This window comes from Pyrgilauda ruficollis, unplaced genomic scaffold (genome assembly GCF_017590135.1).
Source record: "Pyrgilauda ruficollis isolate IOZ18807 unplaced genomic scaffold, ASM1759013v1 scaffold14, whole genome shotgun sequence".
NCBI classification, from domain to species: Eukaryota; Metazoa; Chordata; class Aves; order Passeriformes; family Passeridae; genus Pyrgilauda; species Pyrgilauda ruficollis.
The window spans coordinates 6,674,894-6,698,571 of record NW_024512543.1 but is presented as its reverse complement, the minus strand read 5'-3'; the positions used below and the strand labels follow the sequence as shown (position 1 = coordinate 6,698,571).

The window sequence follows — 23,678 nt, the reverse complement described above, 5'->3', positions numbered from 1 at the left end:
AAAAAGGCAATCCTTTAATGTAATTTGTGTGCATGTAGATAATTCCCTTAGAGATAATGTAAACTGAAGCCAACCTCTGCTTACCAGCCTTTATAGATGTTTAAATTCAGACCTAAGGCTGAGAAAGTAGCACAGACAATTTTGGCTGAATGGAGGTACTGTAAGTTCCAGGACAAAGCAAGGGAGCACAGACTTCTGTTCCATAGAAAGGAATACACACCCTGTTGCCTCCACTATGAAATAGTATCAACCTTTTGCTATTAGGAACTCTCTGAGCATACTAGGAGTTCTACCTGCCTGCCTTCAGCTCATTCAATAAAATAGTAAATTAACTGGAATCTACCTAATATGGTTTCCATTTCTGTATTTTCTATTTTTAAGCACAGCTTAAGGAACAAAGAACATTTTAAAAGGCCAGCATAAAGAGAAAATCAGGGCAGGAAGTGTTTAAAGGTCCTAATTTCACCACATTTACAGTAAAGTCCACTGTCTTACAAAGGCTAATAACATGTTGAAATTGTTAATTCTAGGGATAGAAATTATTTAAATGCATCTATTTGAACATCCAAACTAGAAAGTCATCCTACACTTAAACCTGAATATTTTCTAAATACATCCATTAAGAGCTGGAGTTTTGAAAATCATCGTTCATCACACCAATGAGAAAACTGAATTTAAAACCTTGACTTAAATTTCCAACTGTACTGGTTGTGAAGAAAATCATTTTTAAAATTCAACACAGAACCAATGTAATTTTAGGTTTTCCTTTCTCAAGTGCTTGGGTGCCAAAAATACTCATCACCATTTGCAGATTACAGGTGTGAAAAGCTCCCAACTGCCTTGTGTGCTATTGCCAAAGAGTCTGTATTTCCTTCTGGCAACTTCTGCAGTTGTTATTACAAAGGTGGCGAAATTTTCTCAGTTGGAAGATAGAGTTACAAATATAACGTTTAGTTTCAAGTTTTATTTTAAATATATATATATATATATTTCAAGCTACCACGCTATTTTCAGTTTGCAAGAGAATTCAGTACCAAAATATTATGAAAACCCAAGTAAGGCAATGTTTATCAAACTAGTGTATTATCTTCCACTGAACCAACTAATTCATGTAGCAAAACCATACAAGTTTTAGGCACGCAAAACCCTCTTCAAGTCCAAAATAGAATTTACAACTTGAAAATTAAATTGGACTTAAAAGCATTTGCACTGAAGTAAACTTCAGTGTTTCTTGATCAGACCAACTGAAATAAGGGGTACTCTATATCTTGCCATAGAGAAAGGAAAGCATCTGCATGCACATGATAGGGAGAGATTATATGGTTGTGACACCTATCAGAGAAACAGAATGTAATTTATTACCTTTAGAAAAACAGAAAAATTCAGTCAAGGGAGAATTAGTATGAGTTATATATCAAAAACTCTATTTAATCCATGACATTTTTGCCATGGTATTTTTCAGATGCTTGAGTTAATTTCCTAATTTGATCAGTCCCACTAGAGCACAAAGGCTTATGTCAGAAAAAGAGAGAGAATAGAAGTTAGCTGTAGGGATACAGGGAAGGGCTGGACAACTGTGTTGCTTTCAGCTGAAACCAGCTGTTAACTTCAACCTCAGGTGCAAAGCCTTTAATATTATTTTGAAAACCTAACCCTTGGGGAAGTGAAATTAATTCTCAGTTTTTTCCCACAACTCTGAGTGAGTTCCAAATCAAAAAGAGGATTGTGAAACCTTGTTAATTGCTCAAAAATTAAATTTAAAACCCTAAAAGTGTCACTTGTTTAAAAAAAAAAAAAAAAGCTGTATTTCTGTGTCTTAGATTCACTAAGACTGTTGCGGTATTAACAACAAATGTAAATAGAGCTAGAACCATGGATTTTTGCTATAAAAATTTGTTTTACTTCTCAAGTCTTCTTCAAAGAAACCTGAAAATGGAAAGTCAGTTCTGTAATTACCTTAATTATACAAGGTTTTACAATAATTTTTTAAGATCCTAGGAAAATTTTCATTGTAGGAAAGTGGTAGTGAAGTGTGGTTTTGAACAAAGACAGCTTGAAGTCAAACAATTAAGATATTTTAAACAGTGGCACAGTGTTATAATATCAAACTAATTACAGTCTGGATTTATCAGCAAAATTAAAATCTTTCCTTCCAGTTTTTTGAAATGTTGGAATAGTAAGTTATCCTCTTAGGACAAACTCAGAATATTAATAGTTCACCATTTATATTCCAAGGAATAACACAAATTGATCTTTTGAGATGCTCCAAACTATTGACTTTTGACTAGTACCATACATTATTTCATAAAACCATTTTCTCAGAAAGGAAAAATATAAATGCCCAGCACATGCATACAACACACAGCTAGAGGAGACAAGAAGGCAAGTAGTACACTGCTCTGAAGAGCTTCTTCCAAAGCCTACAAAACTTTTCAGAATAGATACACAGCAATTTACGGAGAAGAGCTGCTGCTAAGGGCTGTGTGAGAATGATACAAGGGAATATACGCAGCTAAATGCTTACTAAAGTTCAGGGCAAACTCTAATTACAAATGGGAATAACACTTAACTTTTTGGAAAATACAAGAAAATTGGCAGAGAAACTTTGATGAGACGTTCAGATAGACAGCATGTGAATAGCAAAATGTTGTCTGCACTGACAGCATTCAAGTGATCAAGAGGGCTGCCGGTGGCACAGAAGCAGCCCAGCTGGCAGCCACATGACTGCTCTCACAGCATTGTGCTCAGCCTGCAGCACCAGCCATAAGTGACCTGGACTCACTAACAAAACCTGAGCATTCTCTTGATATATCAGTGTTTAAAGCACATCACAAAGACATGGTGAGTGAAGCCTGACAGCTTGCTAAGCAGAACAGGAGAAAGAACACAGGAAAAGATCTTTTTTCAGTCTGTAATGTCTGATCTCTTAGCATCCTTATCATTACGGCACGTAACTAAATCTGCTGCAGTATTGTGATAAAGACAGGGCACTGGCTGTGAGTAGATAGCTGTGCCATCTCCTTCAATACAGCTATTAAATAAAGCTCTTCTTTTCACTAATCTGTGAAATGAGGACAGCAACTACTACACCAAGCAGGATGATTCCAAAGGAGCCTAGCTGACATAAAGTTGGAACATGAGGGAGTCCACACAGTGCAGGACATCAACCAAACTCTGACAGGCCTCCTCAGTGAGGGGAACTTACACCCATCCTGCCACACAACACAGCAATCCCTGACAGAGGTAAGGAGGACAGACACACCATCACATTACAGTTTATGCAGTAACACCTCAGTTGTTCAAGGAGCACTGTACTTTTCAGCAGAAGATCAAGAATACTAAAAAAGTCAGGCACAAAAAGAAGATGAAAAACCACAGTGACACTCATGCCAAGACCAACTCAACACTGCTGTCAACACCCCTTGCACCAGAGGGTAGGACCCAGCCACATAAGTGGGTCCTTTTGCACTGCCAAATGACAGGAGAGGTGGGAAATGGCTTGGTGCCTGGCTCTGGTGAAGGAAGGTGGCACTAAGGCAGGTGAATAAACAGATGATATACTGCCAGCAAAGCAGCACAAGTTACTACTTCATCTTCATTTTGGCATGGCTATAGAGAGATGTTCTGTATAGTGCCAGGAAGTCTCTCTTGTTCACAGAATATTCCACAATGATCACATGGGCTCAGGCAACATCAAATCTACAAGTACAATACACAACAACAAAGGAGCTGGGCATATCTCATCTAAGACTGCCTAACCAGTTTGTCCCTAAAAAATATTGGTGCTGGAAACTACAAAGGAACAGGAGCTTCAGTCAACAATGTGGCTTGGTCAGAGTATGCACTTGTTTTATAGCTGCAGTTGAAGGTGGTTTCAAGCAACAGTGACTGAAACTTGAGCTCCTAATCCAAGGTCCTTCAAGGTTTGAAATGGAAGACAGGTATTAAAGAACCAAAATGGAACTTTGGACAAGGTATTTAAAGTTGGGACAAATCCAAAAATAACAGCTTAATTTGCTGCAGGAAAAAAAAAATTAGGTTAGACAGGAGAAAAGCAGATAGCATGGACAGCTAACCAGAAGAGGAGACAGGCTGCATCAGACCAAAGATCCACCTAGTCCAATCTTCTGTCCCTGACTACTGCCAGCAGCTGAGGTCTAGGGAAAAATAAAAGGACACACAAAGCATATGATCACCCTTGCCAGAATATTTTCTGGGGATATAGCAAGCTGGGACACAAAACACAGAGTGCTAAGGATGATATTTAAGACTCTTTTTGTCTCCAAGTTCATCAGAACTTTTCTGAAACAGGAAAACTTTACCACCCATACCACTCATAAAGCAAATTGTAACCTAATTCCATGTTCTGGGAACCATATCTTTGTTTCCAGTTTGTCTTTTGCTAGTCACATTTGAGGTTCATTAACCCTTGTAGAGAAAGGCAGTGTATGGTTGTTCCCTGTTCACCTTTCAGTCCTACACAAGGAATACACCCCTACCATATGCCCTCTCATTTACCTCTTCAGCTCTTTGGTCATTCACTGATTTTGATCACCACCTGTGTGCTTTCTCCAGTTCTATTACATCCCCTCTGAAATGTGGAGACCAGCATTGTTAGTAAGCACTAACCTGTTATTTTCACAGAACCTGCAAGACAACATTCAAAAGAATGAAGTTCATCGCTGTAAATTTTTAAATTATTTATCCTATGGGAACTGCTTTATGATAATTTTCATTCATCATTACCTCATAGTAGCAAGGTCTTTCTCCAGTTCTTCCATCTTCATATCTGCTAATTTTAATACTCCTGTATCACCAGACTATGTCATTTCAGTATTTGCATCTTGTCTAGATCATCTGTAAATATACAGTACAGCACACAGAGCTACCTTTTTTAGGCTGATGAGTTATCATTTATCAAGATCAATATTTTCACTCAGGTTCCATTAAAAAATATTTTTGCACAAAGTGTTCACATATAGAAAACCTGACTCATCATCCTTCATCTGGATCATTAACAGCTCAGCTTTCAAATTTGGAATGGATTCCTTGGGCACCTAAACATAATGCTCCCTCAAAAGAAGGAGACAGACTGGATGGGGCCTTGAACAAGCTGGCAACCATGGCAGGGGCTGGATCTAGATGATCTTTAAAGTTCCAATCCAAACTATTAAATGGACAATTCAGACAAACTGCTGGGTGACTTCATGGTACTGTATGACCAGGAGATAAAAAGGCAAATGAGGTTCTGTGCGTGTACACATAAAATTATGTATTAGAAAAATAATAACTAACTGTTATTAAATACATGAACATATCCTAACTGTTCATTAAACACATGAGAAACTATTAGCAATCACGAATAAGATCTTGTTATTATAAGAAATAAGAAATATTGTAAGTAAATATTCAGTAAGAAAATATGGCAACTCAATGCTAAATAGCAGTCAAAAAAATCAAATCTTAGGAATTCAGACAAAGCAGATGACAACATGAAGATCACATATATATCCATGGTTCACTAATATATTGAGTATTGTATACAATAGCCCTTCCTATCTGTCAAAAAAAAATTACAAAAAAAAAAAAATAAAAAAAAAAAAAACCAAAATAATCAGGGATACAGACGAGTTTCCACATGAAGCAATGACTTACAATTTTTTTTAAGGGATGATGGGAAGTAGAAAGAGGTACTTGACAGATGTCAAGTAAATTATTAGGGACATAGCTAGGAATCAGCTATTTATGATGTCATTTAATAAAGGAAGAAAAAAAAAACCAAAATAGGTCAGCAGGAGCCAGACTCAGAGAAAACTAATCTGTGCAACTTGTTGCAAAAGGATACTGTGAATACTAAAACTTTACAATGGTTCAAGTGAACAACAGTCAACTACATGAAAAAGAAAACTACTGTGGGTTACTGAAAATACATTAAGTATATTTAGTGCAGGAAGTCCCTTTACGAAAAAAATGGAAAAGAACTAGAGGGAATTATAATTTATATTATCTGTGGTTTTGTACTTTTCCTTAGGCATCCACATATGACTACTGTTGAATACAGATCTTTACTCTAGAATGTTACATTCGTACATTATGTTTGGGAAGAGGGAGAGAAGACAGAGAAATTATGCTCCCTGTAACAACATAAATTCAAATTATTTGAACTGATGAGATGCAACTCAAAATATTGTGCATAATTTTCTGTCAGTTACTTGAAAGAAGCTATCACCCTAAAACTGTTGACTAGCTAGCTGTTGTGGTAATGGCATCATAAAGCAAAACAATTCAACTCAAGTAAACTCTTTTTTTCTTATGTGAAGTTATTTTGAAAAAAAAAAATTATAAACACTCAGGAATTCCAAATACCATTTGTTCTATCACTTCAACTTCTATTTTACACATGTTCTCCCTTACACTTTGTGTTGGGTTTAGTGCTGACTCAGTGTTTCCATACAGATTTTCTTCCCTCTACCTAACTTCAGAAAATACTTGGAAATGCCTCTAACCTTTATACTCAAATAATTTGATAGCTCGATTGCAGAGAACCAATATATTAGTATACGTTTCCTAACCTCAAGACTAGCTCCATCTTAATAAAGATGCAGGGTCAGATTTTTGACAATGAAAATTCACAGAATACATTTTAAATCACTGACAGTCAGATACAGCAATGTTAGAGTTTGAATAGAAAGAAAAATTTAACATAAAAACTGGTTGCTACTTCTGGCAACTGCAAAACAAAAGACAGTAATTTTTATGTAGGCGACAGGACAAAAATTTTAGACTGCTAAATGTCTGAGCTTCAAGAGAAACAAACATATAAAAACCCACAACAAATGTGATTTTTGTATCTACTTTGTTACTTCAAGGAACTCTCAATCATTTGTTTAATTAAAAAAAAAATTAAATGTCTTATGAGTAGCCATAAACAATTGCTGTAAAAGAACTGGAAAAACTTATGACTCTCTTCCCATAAATAAGTTACTATGTAAAACTGATGAAAAAAAGGACAAGAATTTCCATAATTTTGTTGCCACTTGATACCAATATTCACACCTCTTAATATTCTTTTCACTTTTGTAAATGGTTTTGGTTGGATATTCCTGAACACAATTTCTGAAGGAATATCTGAATTTTTACTAAATTCTAATATTTTCTACCTTTCCCATAGAAAACACATTACAGGCAAATTCTGTCTACATCCAATACCATGGAAGCTTGCTTTGTTTTGGATTAAGACACTTTTTTCCCCTCATTTCATTCAGCACATATACACCTATTTATGACGTGGCACTACTTGCATACAAGAAAGAAGTCTACAAAGATTTCTACCTTGTTTGCTAGAGAAGTGATCACACACTTTTAGTGACACAGAACTTCCTTCCCCAAGGAGATTAGGCTTTTACCACATCATTAAATATTTACAACCATACAAGACCCTACAGCATGCAGAAAAAAACAGGGCAGAAGCATGCTTTTTAATCTATTTGTTGGTCACTATCAGTTGTCAAGGCTGACAAAAGGACAATCTGTTCCTGGAAATTTTGTTGAGCTGGTAGCTGGTGATGGAAACAAGAGAAGAGACTCAAGTTTCAGGTGCATTTTCAGAAGTTTTATTTAAATGTTGATGGCTGCAGTATTGAATTGCAAAAAGTGTTTTTAATTTGCTTCCATGCAATAGATTTGCTTCAGTCTGGCAGCTAGTAAATAAGATTTCAATAACCACTAACAATTGTTCAGTAATAATTTTAAAGCTGAAAATTAAAAAACAAAAAGTATGAGAGAGGCTTACATTTACTTCTAAGAGAAAAAAAGCACTCATGGATACAGCAATAGTCTTATTCTCAAAATATTAAAATAGTTCAATCCACTAGCTAGAGATTTCTTTCTTTGTGTTCATGTGAACTAAAATTGCCATGCATATGGTGATGCATAAGAAATGAAGCAAGTTTATCAAAACATGCCACGGATTAAAAAAAAAATCATGGAAATTACTTCCCTTCACCACATTTAGACTATAGCATACAATTCACACATGAAGCCTAAATAAACAAATCCTCTGGTTTTGCCTTTAATACATCTACAGCTGCCTCCTTCAGGTTCCCTTACATTTCAGTTCCAACACTCTGCTCTAGCCTTTTGACTTCACACTATGTCAAGAAGCCATGTCAAGAAATCCCAGCTCTTGCCTGAGAGCCAAGCAGCACAGCAGAAGGGCATCCAAACCTCTCACCAGAAAGGGCCTGAGGAAAAGGAATTAAATGGGAAAAAGGGAGAGAAGGAGGAAGGTGCTACATGTTCTAACACCTTCACGCTTCTCTCACATTTCTTGCTTCTACTTCCTCATAATTGCTGAGGTGGCCATCAAAGAGCTTCTCTTTGTTCAAGATTCTCAGGTATAACTGCATCAAAGCAAAAATTAGTTCAGGGAATCAGAAACATAGATTATTTATAATACTGCTACGCTAACATACTTTTTAATAAAGAATATGACATAACACACTTTTTAATACGTATCTATATATATACATTATATGTAGGTGTGTTTTTATGATATACACATATATGCTTACATTATTTACATATTTATTCCATGTATACTACATATATTTTTTTACAGAAATACAGAACTTTGTAATTGTTGTAATTTGTAATTCATGTCTTCAACCATAACTACTTACAAAAGATGGCAGCAAATTTGGCAATGTAGTTACATATAGATTCAAATTAATATGGCCTAACACTTACTAAATGGGTATGATATTTTTAAAAGTGAATTACTAAAGTAATGGGAGAGGGATATGTTTAACAACAATCATTTAAACCAGTGTTATCACTGGTCATCTTTACAATACTTACAAAAAAAAAAAAAAAAAGTGGTGTGGACAAAAAGACAGGACACAGGAATTTGTGGGTCATGGAGAAAAAAAATTAAACTAATATCTGCAATAAGCTGGAAGTTGTTTATAGATGTTAAGTGTTACTTTCCAGATTCATCTTTGGAGGCACTTCTATAGGACTCTCTTGAGGTGCTTTGTGAAAGTTGTTAAGCTACAGGTAGAATAATGTTTTTTGCCTTTTATACACTGTCTGAAAATTCACCGTAATGCACAGTGATTACTTATAGAAGTGCACTGGCAAAGGTTTGTATCCCTTGCTTGTGGATGGTATAGGTGCATTTGGTATAATTTGGACAGCAAAGAATCTGGTCCCAATGATGAATTTAGTATGACTGGAGATGTTAAAAAGCAGTGGCTCAGGGAAAACTTTCACAGTAGATATTTTTTATCTCATATAAGCAGCAAAGGCATATAGATTATCTGTGCCAGTGCCAGGACGCAGTGATACGAGAAAACGAGACGCTGCTGTCAGGGGCAGCCCCCTTCCAGTCCCGAAGCAATGAGGTGCTCTCCGGCCGCCTGGGCACCGCTCAGCACCCTGGCCAGCTCCGGCCGGGCAGCGAGCGGGCCGGGCCGGGCCGGCACGGCGCCCCGAGCCCGCCGCCACGCCCGCCAGGGCACCGCAGGTAACAGTGAGATGCTACCAGGTCAGACTGGTTGAGAAGGACGATTTGAATAACTTGTATCTTAATAGGAATGTTCAAGAAGATATCTGATTTGAAGGTTCCTGAAGCATAGAACACTCCAGAAGATAACTGATGTTAAAGTTAGGAAAGGATAAATGAAACTACTTTGGTTTCTATGGGCCACCAACTCGACATCAATTCCAGACAAATAAGGGGACTTGACTAATAAAGAAATAAAGGAAGACACCATAGCTACGGCCATTTAATTAAGTTCCTCCTCCTATCAAACTAACTCTGTCCAAACCTTTACTTCAGGAAAAAGAAATATTTCAGTGAGCAGTGAGCAAGGCCTCACAATAGAATTGAAGTATTAACTGCCAGTTCCAACAAGCCAGACGAAGTACAGCTGCTCCCTGATTACGAGAGGAAAATTGACTGATCAAGGGAAGATATGTACTAAAGTGCTGCCACATGACTGAGGTATCCTGGGCTCAAAATTAATGAAATATATCAGAACAACAGGAAGAAATGTTGAGCCTGAAATTAGCATGCTGCCCAAATTTCCTTCAAATGAACAGGGAAGAAAGTGCACCATCACCTCAAAGCAGCCTTTCACAGAAAATGCTCCTCTTTCTCTTGTGTCCTCCCTGAACTGACAATAGGCAGGAAAACCTGTCAGCTGAGCACGCAGGCTACAGTAAATGAAAGGATCTGGTTATGACTATCTCAGTTACACAGTCAGGGTGAAGTTGCACACAACAGCATGACCTAGCAAGAGCTACAAACAGATATCAGCCAAAAAACAATACAAACAACTCCATTTTTACAATCATTCTCTTCCAAGTTAGTGAGTTGACTCAGTGTAGCTCAGAGATCAATGGGCACTAGAAAAGGCTCAGGCAGAGAACATAATTTTCATTTAAAAGCAGTAGCCAATTGTTAGGCTAGTTTAACAATAATGTGCATTTTCATCTGCAGGAGATAACATGTGAAAAAATATTCTTATATCTATGTAAATCCATAAATAAATAACAAGTATCACCAGACAGCCAATAACAGAGCTTCTTTCCTTTACTGTAGGAGGGGTAACCCTTTACTGGGTTTGCTCCTCAGCTTCAGCATCAATTTATTAGTTCTTGGCTGGTCAAGACAAGACCTGACTGGCTTAGCCAGCACATTGTTCCACAAGACCAGTCAAACCTTTCTTCATACTAATCTATCCTGTGATTCTTTAAAGATTTTTCTCTAACCAGATGAATTATTCAACAGGCTTCCTCACTGGATACACTGTCTTGCTCAAAACCGTAGAACTGTAATTTCACCCAAAACCATCATGAATACCACAATAATCTCTAGATCTTAATGAAAAAGCACAAAATGTCACACAGAAAAAGAACAGTGATCCAATGTCAATTCTTCTTCTTTAACTCTCAGAGTGCAACATGACAGTTTGTTCTAGGCTGACTCCACTCAGGGAATTATACTTTGATTTTATTTATAGACTACTGCAGATGGAAAATCAAAGCATCACATATGAACAGGGCATTCAATTCAATCAAACTCAAGGAATAGCACAGTCATTCTTTGTCTGATAGAAAATGTATCAGTTGATAATGCCCATTCTAGATCTATTAAGCTCAAGACACTGATAAATGAAAGACAAGAAAATAATTATTTCAAGGCAGCATATTACTCAAGAATACAAATACATTCTAAAAGTCACCAGTTTGATGCTGAAAAGTATATTCTATTTACAGATCACTGTGTCCCTTTTTTTTTAATTCTTCAACACTGCAAAGCTAGAGTCATACTTCATATGCTCAAAGTCACACTGCTTGCCACGAGTGGCATTTGAAGCATTACTATGGCAACAAGTAAATTTGACAGCTACAAGACACATCCTGCTGATACACCACGTAACCAAGCAATCTAATTCTTACTATGTTGAACAACATTGTATCAAATAAGTGTTGTTAAAACCCTCACAAAATGTTAGTACTCCGAGACAGAGCATGACAGAAGCGACAAATACTATCTAAGAATGATCTGGGAAGTGACAGAGAGCAGAACTAACCCCCTCTCAGAATCAATAAGCAGCTGTTGACTGAAGACAATTCCCAACTACTAAAAAGACACAAGCTCTGAAAGGCAAGATCTCTCCTAACTGCAGATGAGTCTAGCGGAACAAATTTTGGGTAACTTCAGTTGTGAGAGAAGTGTATCAAAACCACAATAAAATTATTTCTGTATAAACAGACCGGGGTGACACAAAACCTGATTCTTTACATTATTCTGCATGTGAGCTTCACATTAGTAACCTGTCCCTGCAACAAGTAACAAATTCCTTTGCAACATCCAGATGGAAAAAGATGGCCACATATTAAAGAGATATGACATCCTCTACAAGCTCTCAAAGCAACTTCAGCATATTTTACTCTTCCTTTATATATCAGACAGCTTTGTACTGGAAAGAAAATTACTTTCCTCATCAGTACCATCGGTGATCTGGTAAACTTCATCCACGAAAGAGGCCTTCAGCTCTTTCAACTACTACTTGCACTGAAATGTGAGGCTAAGCTACATAGACACATTTCTCCAAAAGGAAGAATTAGCAGATAGAGCTCCTCATCAGTGCAATTCTCAATAATTCATTAATCTCTTCAGACAAAAAGCAACAACGTGAAATAACATTTGAGTGATGCAATTCTGTGATGAAAAGTTCTAAAACACACAGGATAAGAACCACAGAAAAACATGTCTGAACATAACAATAAAAATATTTTTAATTTTTTAACAAAATGGTTTTGTTAAAAACACTAAAAACTTCTTCGGTTTCTCAATTTGCCCTCCTTTCCTCACTCCTCTCAAATTAAATCTTTCCCTTCTCCCCAAAAACCTTCTCACGTTTCCCAGAATTCATCTCCATTAACTGAAAAATAATTTTGAAAAATAACTGTTCAAAAGTTATGACTTGTACGACGTCTCAAAAATGGGAAAAAGAATTCTCAACTAGATCAAGACGTAAAGTGTCAGAAGGCCAGATTTTATTGCTTGAATTTTCCACTACTTAGGTTTCAAGACTAGTGACCTATAAGCTCATACAGAGAATGAAAGACTATAAATTTAAATGGCTAAAAATGGCATCTCAATTTCATGAGCAGCTTTAAAAAAAATCCAAGTTACTAGATTCCCTCAAAAGCACACTACTAAACACCTAGCACTGAAGCAAGGAGAGGGGAGTATTCTGACTCTAAAATTTAAATAAATGAATAAATTTGTAAAGGATAAGTAAAGACTGGATGATATTTTCAAAGAAGTTATTATGAAAGAGCATACAAGATAGAGTTACTAGAATAGACAGCACATTAGATAGTACCCAATATTTCTAATGAAAAGAGGGAGCCAACTTCCCTCTTTTATTCTGCCACTGCATGAGAGTACATAGTACAAGCATTAGAGCACTCTACTTGTGCGTGGAGAGCAGAAAAATGAAACTGCTCCATTTAGCTGTACTCTCTTATCCAACTGGAACAGCTTGTATCTCCACTTCTAAAAATTAACATGTTTAATTCCCACTTAAGTACACTAGATACTATACTCTTAAACAGAAAAAAAAAAGCCAAGTAAAAGATTTAAGAAAGTTTCTTTCACCCTAATACTGAACTAGAAGTCAAGTTAATAACAAGAAAATTTTAAACACACGTGACCTGTAGCTCTTGAATTCCTTAAGATAAACCTTGTATTTTGACAATTTTGCATGTTTTAATTCTTGCCCACCAATGCTTTAACAATTGGCCCTTCAGACTGATCTGCTAGATCCACGGCACAACTCGCTGCTCTGAGAGATCAGTCAAAGGAAGCTCAGGTTTCTTGAGGTGTGAGTGTTTTTGCAGAATGAGGGAGGAAGGACAGTGGCTGGTCCATGTACCACAGTGCATCCCTGGGAGACCACGACAAATCCTGGGGTCTAGTACTGAAAAGGCAGCTGTTTCTCCTCCCCTCCAGCCTAACACAAAGGCTTTGTGTAGTGCTTCCCCAGAGAAAAAGAAACAGACAAGGCAAGACACAAGAATACACAGAAACTGTCAATTTCCCTTGAAAAGTACCAATTCATTCCCACTAGATAAACAAGCCCTTACTAAAACAGAAAGCACAGTAGTATATTAATATACCATACACTGCAACTTCACACACTAAACAAATGCTTAACCTTCTGTACACAAATATCTAGCACTGGTAGAAACTGATTGTTTAGAAGCCAGTTTTGAACAAGGAAAGCCCCACTCATATCTCTCATCTGTCATACTCAAAAATCTTCTTGATATAATCAGCCAGATTGAGAAAAGCCTCTCTGGAATTTGTGATGTTAGAAGTGTCAGAGCCTGCAGTATGCAGCAGCAGCACAGTGACCACACTGTACAAAAGCGACGTCACGATATCCCAGTCGCTCAATTTGTTCTTCTCATTCTAACCTCATCCTTCCCAAACAGGAAGTTTAAAAAGATGCTGAGCTTCAAGTAAATAATAGTACATCAGGAATATATTAGAGAAGAACATATTATTTTTTAGGGATAATTGGTTCCACCTTCACATTTTTTAAACTGTATCTTGATGCACTGTTTTCAAAATAACTTTTGACAAATGACTACTCATACTATTGCAGTCAAACTTTCCTACATATAATTTCATTGACAGGCCAAACAAATGTTAACAAGTGTACCTCTGGTTTAACAAGTTAAGAAAGTTTTTTTAACATAATTCACTCTGTAAAGCAAATGAATCATCATCAAGAAAGTATTCAGGACAATATTAACACAAAATAAAAATGCTGGGCATCTTTGTGTCATGAATTCATACAAGGCTTCAAAAAACGTTACCAAAAGAGCAGTAAAGTAAGTCCTAACCTTTTGTTTTCTCAGCTAAAATGAACTAACATACCTACAAGCATAGCTAGCATGTGTTCAACAGAGGCATGGCATTAACTACACAGAATGTATTTTAAAAATCTACTCATTTTTTTCCAGAACCACAACACAGAAATTAACCACTCACTTTAAGGCTAACAAGATGCTTAAATAAGTAGAGTATGATTTATTTTAACGCTCTCAACATTCCTGCAATATAGCTTACTAATTCAGGACATTTAAGCTGAAATTACACTGGTTCTGCACATAGAGTCTAACTAAGAAAGCCACTACAGGCTATTTTATAACTCATTTTCTATAGCCCTTTCCAGATTAACTATAAATACAGTAGAAGGTTCTCAAAATGCCGTGGTATACTCCAGGGTCATTCCTTTGTGTCCATCTCCCTCCGCCTCCACGATAACACATCAATATTATCATTATTTGCACTCCCACCCCCACTTACACTAGCAGTTGTTTCCAACTGCCCTGGCTCACAGCAGAGCTTACAAACCTCGTAGCAAGCTTTGTCCTCTCATTGCTTTTGCTCTAGAGTGACAACAGAAGCCTAAGGATGCCGCTGCAGCTCCAGAGATCATCTGTAGACCTGGGAACCAGGTGCTTCCCCACTTCCTCTTTGTAAAGCTAAAAGTACGGGCAATAACGTCTTTTTAACGCCGTTCCACACGCAGTTTGTGTTCCCCTGGGCGCCGTGGTGCGCGCACCCGCGGCCTAGCCAGGCATATCTGTATGCACGGATCGATGCAAGTGCCGCTAATGGCTCCAGCACTCAGAGCGCCAGGCGACAGACAGCCCGCTTCCCATCCAGCCGTGCCCACACAGCAGCCGTCACACGCATGCCACAAACCAGAGCTGGAAATACAGACGCAGCTATTTTAAAACAGAGATCCTTCGCCGTCAGAACACGTAAATTTCTGTACCATTTGCCTTCTTGCAGCAAGTGGGAGGGACAAAAAAAAAAAAAAAAAAAAATCTCGTGCCTATAAATCTGAGTTCTCCGTAGAGGCCGGGGCAGGGGTGACTGCTGCTGGAGCCCGCCAGACCTGCCGACCTCAACTCCACGGAGGGGATCGCCCCGTCCTGCCCCACTGGAATAAGCCCTTCCCGGGGCGGGCCGTGGCCCCCGGAGCTCCCGCGCCCGGCAAACTCCCTCTCCCGCGGGGACAGAAACCGCGACGCAGCTCCCACGCAGCAGCCGCTGGGGCAGGGCCGGCGGCCGCCGGAGCCCGCGGGCCGCGCCCCGCCGAGGCGGCCAGAGCGCCCGCGGGGACGGGGCGCGGGGTAACGGCGGCGGCCGCGGCGCAGCACCGCGAATCCTCACCTGGAACGGTGCCGAGGCGGCGGCTCCTCGGGGCGGCGCGGCGAGTCCCGGCGGCGCCCCCGGCCCCACAGGGGATGGTGTGCGCGGCGCGGGGCGGGGGCTACAGCGGCGCCCCCCGGCCCAGCCTCCGCCCCATGGCGTGCGGCGCGGTCTCTATGGCGACTGCAGAGCCGGGCCGGCCCGCGGGGAGGGGTAACGGCAGCGCGCAGGCGGAGGGCGCTCAGCGGGTCACGGGGCGGCTCGCAGCGCTCCCCATGGGGGTTGAGCCCCTCGCCGCGGCCGCCGCCATCCCTGCGGCAGTGCCGGCCGGAGCCCGGCCGCGCTCGCCCGCGCCGCCGCCCCCGCGCTCGCCCTTCCTCGGCCGCGGCGCCACCGAGCCCGCTGTCCCCGGGGCACCGCCCACATCCCATTTCCGGAGCGGTGATTGGGCAGTTGCCGAGATTCCTCACGGGCGATTGGCTCTCAGCGCGGTCAATCCGGGCGCCGGGGGCGGGCGCACCTGGACGCGGCGCTGTGCAGTGCGGGGTTGGCTGAGCCGGCGAGCGCCGGTACAGCCGCGCAGCCCCCGCGCAGCCCCAGGGCCGAGCTGCGGGATGGGCACCGGAGTCCCCGTTCCCGACCGGCTTCCGAGGGACAGCGCCCGTGCGGGGGTCGGCACTGACCCTGGGCGCTCCCCGCCGCGGGGTCGCTGCCGGCGGGCAGCTGGGTCCTCGTTGCGGTGCCACCTCGGCCTCAGCAGCCGGGGCTCGGCCGCGCTGTCCGCACCTGGGCGGGCTGCCGGGGCCTGATGGGCGCAGGCCGCTGCCCGGCCGCGGGTGGGGCGGGAGGCTGAGGAAGGAGAGGCCGGGGCGGGGCAGGCGGTGACCGCGCGTCTCCGCGAGGACCTCTGTACCTTCGGGGGCACAGCAGGGCTGTCACCGCTGCGCTCCGCACAGTGGCGGTAGGAAACGGTGGATGGGATGTGTCCCGTGCCTAGGTGAGTACGGCATTCGAAGGGAAGGCTTCCCGCTCTCGCAGGTGACTCCTCACTGCAGGCAAGACTCTCGAGGCCCGTGTGGCCACGGAGCGGGCGCTCCTCGGTGGGTGCCATCACCGCACAGCAGCAGCCCACAGGACGCGTCTGCAGGCCACGGTGCCAGCCCAGAGGCTGGATCCGCCAGGCAGACCGGCACCTACGGGAGGCCTGTGCTGCGGGAAGGAGGAAGTGCAAATTTGCTGTGCTCACAGCAGCTTGTATGAAGTGAGTAAACACACCGTAGTGCTCCTCTCATGTGAAATTTCGTTAAGCGAGGGGAAAAAAAAAAAAAAAAGTGCCTTTATTTCCCTACTGCCAGCTGGATAAGAAGATGGTGTGAATAATTTAAGCCCATTCTTCATTCATCACAAGGAGATCATAGTTAAAGGGTAAGGTTAGGAAACAGTATCTCCTCCTGCTGCTTTATGAAAAGGAGGATTTTAGCTCTGGTAGTTTACAAGTGAGTTACCCAGAAGTGGCAGCTGTGAACCAAACCTAGCACTGAACCCAAACAGTTGCGAGTTGCTCAGTGTCAGTTTCAGGAAGATGCTTCTTCATTAACAAAGGGAATTGCCTCAACCAGTGGGCCACAGTGATAGTGCTGTGGATAAACACTGGTGATAAGCATACATTTCTCTATATGTAGTGAATGCATATGTGTATTACGTGTCCTAACAATTGAAGCAGATAATAAGAAAGCTGATGGAGAGAAGAAATGTTCATTTTGTGAATGGAAATGAACCAATGTTGATGACAATAGGTGGAGAGAGTTGCTTTTTTTATACACAAAGTAGTATAAAAAGTGCATCTTTTCCTGGGTTACAAAAAGGAGTTATGGGTTTTGCTTACCTTTAAAAGGCACTTACAATTTCTCAGATGGAAAATACTCAACTAAACTACATATTCCTTCAAATCTGTTGTAAAGGTATTGCAAAGGTGACAGTTATTCTAGCATAAGCAGCTCCTCTTATGCACCAAACAAATAATTTTTTCACATTCACTCTAAAGTAGGCAGTGTTTTTCCTCCCAGATTATAACTGAGGGTAGATAAATACCTTAACCACCTCTTAATTAAGTAATATGTTTTGCCAACAAAACTTGCTGCATGCTATATGTAAAGAGGAGCTCACGAGTATGAATCCATTTGTAAAGAGTACTTTATTGTTCCCCAAATAATTGACATGATGCCTGCGGTGTACAATTATTCAGGAGAATTTTCTGATTCAATTAAAGAGAATGGAAAGGCCTTAACAAACTTGTTTATCTGGTTTGTCTGTTTACCTGTTCGTCGTTTCAGATCCAGGGGGCATAGATTCTCTCATCACTTTGGAACTTGACAAGTTAATTCATTATCTAATACAATTGACATGCACATTGTCATGGGACTCAGACCAGGTACACATGCTTTTGTGCACACTGAAAGCTCTAGAAGACCAAACAGCCTTTCCTTCATCATCACTTGAAATACAGTGAGATGTAAGTTTCCAAATTACCACATGCTCTTCGTAAGCAGACAAAACCTGGATGGTTCAAGTAAAAGTCAAGCAGAGAAAAAAATAAACTGAGTCTTTTCAAAAGGAAAATCTGTTTCCACTTATGTGAAGGAAGTCCTTAAAGAAAAGATTTAATCTTTTTTAAGTTACTGCTCCAGAAATAGACCAAAAACTTCTTCAAGGCTTTCTGTTCTACTATTTTAGGTTCAGAGATGTTGGTAAGTATAACAGATACCAGCGTTTCCTCTGTCAGTGCAGACTTGCAGAATATCTTTACCACACACCAAAAAAAACCCAAACAACCAAACCCAAAAAGCTACCAGCACATTAAAATCTCTATGTAAATAAAAATATGAAATTGAGCTACTCTAGTTTTCTTTTTGCTTTTTACTTTATTCTTTTTTTTTTTTTTTTTTTTTTTTTTTTTGGATATTACATGTAGTTAAGCTCAGATGCATTGTGCTGATTTCCCTTGGAAAAAGTTACCCTAAGCCAAAACCTGTCCTATGCCCTTTGTTAAGCTCTTACATTGTTAGTTCTAGTTGGCTATCTCGATGTAAAAATGTCTCTTTTTGCAGCTGTTAGTCAGCAGCTGTGAACCACGGCAAATGGGCACTTCTTCGTTTGTTCTGAAGGTTTTTAAGTATCCCAGGTAGTGCAAAATAAATCACTAAAGCAAACTGTCTTCGTTTCAGATGGGATAGAGTTAATTTTCTTTATAGTAACTGGTACATTGCTGGATTTAGTATGAGAGTAATGTTGGCAACAGGCTGATGTTTTAGTTGGGTTTGAGTTGTTCTTATTCTAAATCAAGGATTTTCAGCTTCCTGTGCTCTGCCAGTGAGGAGGTGCTCAAGAATGGAGAGGATCATGGCCAGGACGGCTGACCCAAACTGTCCAAAGGGATATTTCATGCCACAGAACATCACGCCCAGTATATTAATGGGGAAGGAATTGGCCATGAGGTGTCAATGGCTGCTGGGGGACAGGCTGGGCATCAGGCAGTGGGTGGTGAACAATTGTATTGCACGTCTTGTTTCTCTTGGGTTTTATTTCTCTCTCCATTACAGTTAGTAGTAGTAGTGTCTAATTGTTAATATCTTTCATATTTTGTTTCAATTATTAAATAGTTTGTATCTCAGCCCATGAGGTTTGCCCTTTCTGTTCACTTTTTTCCTCACGGGACAGGGGTGGGGAAGTGAACAAGCAGCTGCTGGGACTTAGTTGCTACCTGGGGTTAAACCACAACACCGTGGGTTGTCTTAATTCAATCCTGAATGTCTCACTTGGCTGTAGACTACAAGAAGAAAAGCACTGCACACCAAAACTCTGAAGTTAGAGAGCAGGAGGATTAATTACAGAAATTACTCCAAATCCCAAAAGGCTTGCCAGACCAAACTTTATTATAACCACATAGTTGCTATGAAAAGATGTGAACAAAAAAATTTAATTGTGCTGGTATGTGCATGGCAATGAATATGATTTCCTTATAAGTTTGACTGTATGAAAAATAATCCCCAGTCATGTAAATATATTCTTACATATTAATATGGATATTTTATATTTAATAATTATAGATATTACACATAATTATTTAAGATTGAATGTAATAAATGTTAAATCATGTAATGAGGCAATAAATAGAATTAGTATGAATTTTAAAAAAGATAGAAACAAGCCAGTAAAGACCAAAGTGACAGCAAACTATTTCTGGGCACAACTAGACATAGCTTTAGCTTTTATTATTTTTTTAATTTAATAAAGAAGAGAGATGAGAAAATAGTCACATATCTAATGGGGTACCCACTTCTAATATCTTTTTTTATTTGAAGAAATAGATCAGAATTTCCAGGAATGTCTATACATGGCACACAACTTTTGAATGCTTCCAACTTCTGGTTCCCTAGGCTTCATAAGGTATAGCAATGGAAAAATAAGTGTGCTTTCCTGGAAATCTTTTTTTTTTGTAGTAAGGGAGACGTGAGAATTTTCATCAATAGTTTTTATCTGAAAGCAGTGATCAAATTTTTCTTCAAGGAATATTTAAATGTTTAAATCTGCACCTATACACAAACATATTCATAAGTCTGTGATGGAGAAGGGTGACATGATTAACAAAGTGCAAGAACTTCTGAACTCTACTGTTATTTTCTTCAAATCAACATGTATGGCAGTAGATGACTCATCCTGCGAAGTCCAGACTCATTGGTTTCAAACACTTTCATTGGAACTTCCTTGCCTGGACTTTGGGGTCTTGGCAATACTAATTTATTTCTGTATGAGTCAGAAGTTCTGAATAATGTTTCTGCTTAGTTGACTACAGAAGACAAAGCTCCACAAAAAATTTTGAAGAGTCAGATGTCAGGAAAAAGAAGAGAGAGAAACAAAGAAAAAATAAAAGGAGGATATGGATAGCAGGATAACCAGACCTTAGAGATGGGAAATTCACAGGTTTGGTTAGTTAGTAAGTGAACATACACCAACTCCTAGAATTGAAAAACTTGAAAATTTCAACTAAAATTAATATATAAATGGAGGCAGAAACAATGCTTTCACTGAAGAGTAGAAAGATAAAAACATTTCATAAGCTCACATTTCTGGCAAAAGTCAAGGAGCAAAGGGAGTATCAGCCAAAGATGAGAAAGCTCTTACTGAGTTTTGTAGATGTTTAAACAGGTATCTAGTTAATGGCAAATGACAAATCACAGACCTTGAGACATTTAGTTCAGCCCCTTTTCCGACTGTCTCTACAACACTCCTGGCCAGTGTTCATCAACCTGTTGTAAAAGTACTTTGTTGATGGAAATCAAGGAGTTGCTTAGGGGCTGTTTTGCTATTCTCACTGAAAGAATTATTTCACCGATTATTCTCCTCATATCCTATCACCAAATAAATTTATTCCTTTCCTTTGTGCAACTACCTGTAAAATTATTTGAACACTATTTTCTTCTCTCACCACCAGTCTTTTCTACACTAAGGCACCCGAGTTCCTTCAGTCTTTCTCCACAATTGTGATTTCTCGACACCGTGTCAATAAGCATGAAGTCACCACTCAAGGGACAGAGGGATCTTGGAAAAGCTCTAAAAGCACTGTGTCTGGGTTCTGGCTTCTGTCTATTTGACAGCTTCACAGCTTCAAAAACTCCCACGAGTTTCTTTTTTTTTTTTTTCCCTTGGTAACTGTCTTCTTTCCAAAAGAATCTCAAGTTCCTTACAATATGACCTGAGTAATATTGTTCAGTTCAAATGATGTCTGGAGTGTGAAAAATAGCATCAACATCAGGTTTGTAGTAAGCTGAGAATAGGTACTGATTAATTTAGGAGGTCTTTTGAGGAGAAATATGACAGTGTATGTCTGCCTACTTTGCTAGGAGAAGAAGGGTCAGTTGGTAGTATAGTGCACTGAAGTATTGATGCTATGAGATATGGAATGTAAAAAGGAAAATTTTACCTCATTATGTAAAGAGAATTCTGCTGCCAGGCCTCATAATATGTGTATAATTCCATTCTGCAAAAAGCTTCCTGATACCTGGCTTGTGAGGATAAGATCCATAGTTAATAAGGTACAAAAGTGAAAAGCAAGATTGCTGCATGGTGTCAATATGATTAAGGTTGTAAAAATGGATTCTAGTCTTCAGAAAGTAGTTACAGCCAAGATGGAAGTTTTAGGTTACCAGGCAATATAAAATATGTGTTCACTTTCAGCTGTACTATAGACTGCTGGTCTGATTTTAAGGTGAATACACTATTTCTGTGCCTTAGTTTTCCATTTGTAATGACTCATTGTGAGTCATGAGTGGGTGACTCAGAGACTGTGGACAGTACAGCTCCTATGGATTGAAATCAGAGCCAGCCTGAAAGGTACTGATACGGATTTTCCTGCAATGCACAGGATCCTGAATGACAAGCTGTACACATGCAGGGCAGTTCATGCAGGTCTGCTATAATTTCCTTTTCTGCCTGAGACTGATTTTCAGTATCCATATTGTTATAACCTTTACACATCTGAAAAATTTATAACTCCTTTTTCGGATTTGTTTCATCTGTGGTGTTCTTCAGGCAATTAGATGAGCTACAGTTATAGTATTCTCATTTTTTCATGGAACATAGTACAGTGGATCTTCTGGTACTACTGTAGTACAGCGTAGGACTGTAGTTGTAAAAAACTGTAAATTACTTCATTTTCAATAAGCTTTGTATCATTTTAATATACAAACTGGATCCTTTTAAATTATTGACTATTACCATTACTTCTTGCCTTTAAATTTTGACATTCCTTCTGACAATTCTGCAATTCCATAAGAATTTCAGATGTTGTGACTTAACATAGGTATCTTTATCTACTACAACAACCATAATCATCTAAATACCACTATCCTTCCTTCCTAAAAGTTAAAAAATGTAATTGAGAAATTAATGTTTTTCAAAGACTCAATTACTTCTATTTGTTTAATAACTTAATTCTTCAAGTGTCTTCCATGTGGTTCACAACTTTACAAAAGCCAGAAAGAGCAAATTGTTGTTCATGTCCTCTCCCCATTATCACATATCAGTGAGAATCTCTTCCTGAATATGGACTCGCCCCAGCTCAGAAGGAAAGGTTGTATAGCTCTTGCTTCCATCAGACTTACCAAGTTCCTCCAGTTTTAGTCTAGTACTCCAAAATCTTGTATCATTAGTTGCCATTTGCATTAAATACAAGGTGAAATGAAAAGCCATCCAAATATAAAAATAAAATATTAATTTTTGGAAACTAGATGTAAAATTAAATGTTGCCTCTTTCCAACTAGTTATTTCATTACACTGATCATAACACATCTGTCCTTGCCTGGGGACTTATATATGAATGGTACTAAATAAGTAATTGGGCAAACATTTGTTAAATTTACCTGTTTCGGATGCACAGCAATCTCCACTGTTAGCAGGAAAGTGTGTGATCTCTTTCTATACCTCTGGGTGATAGATGCAATCCTCCATGTACAACCACTCCTGCAAGTTACAAAATGCTATTCTGTGGTCATGATGTTCAGGTGTCCCAAAGGTCTGCAAGAACGTGCATCATGGTTAATCATAAACTGCCATGACACAGAACTAACTTCTGAATAATTCAACTTTCAATATTACATTTGCAGCTGAAGCCATTTCCAAGTATGAGATGGAACAAAAAATACAGGTAGCACTGGCCTCTAACTGCATTACAATTGGATTTAAGTAATTTCTTACAATGGGGCATTCTTGAGCTTCCATTACTTCCATTAGCTGTGTGAATGACCTCTAATCTCTACCGCAAACTGGGGGTGGGGGGGGGGGGTGGGAACAAGCTTCTTGCTCTGTATTGTAGAAAAAGCCTTCATACAGCAGCACTGCCATCTCCTGCTTGCATGGCGGTACAAGGTTT

General features: G+C 39.6%; 1 protein-coding gene across 1 annotated transcript in view; it reads right to left on the bottom strand.

Annotated features, from left to right (window-relative positions):
* The window catches only part of TTBK2 (tau tubulin kinase 2), an 81,813-nt gene extending 65,911 nt beyond the window's left edge, over positions 1 to 15,902 (bottom strand). The window contains exon 1 of the mRNA XM_041460033.1: positions 15,773 to 15,902. The gene's annotated coding sequence lies outside the window, so the exon portion shown is untranslated. The remainder of the gene's footprint in view (positions 1 to 15,772) is intronic.
* Positions 15,903 to 23,678: the final 7,776 nt, after the last annotated feature.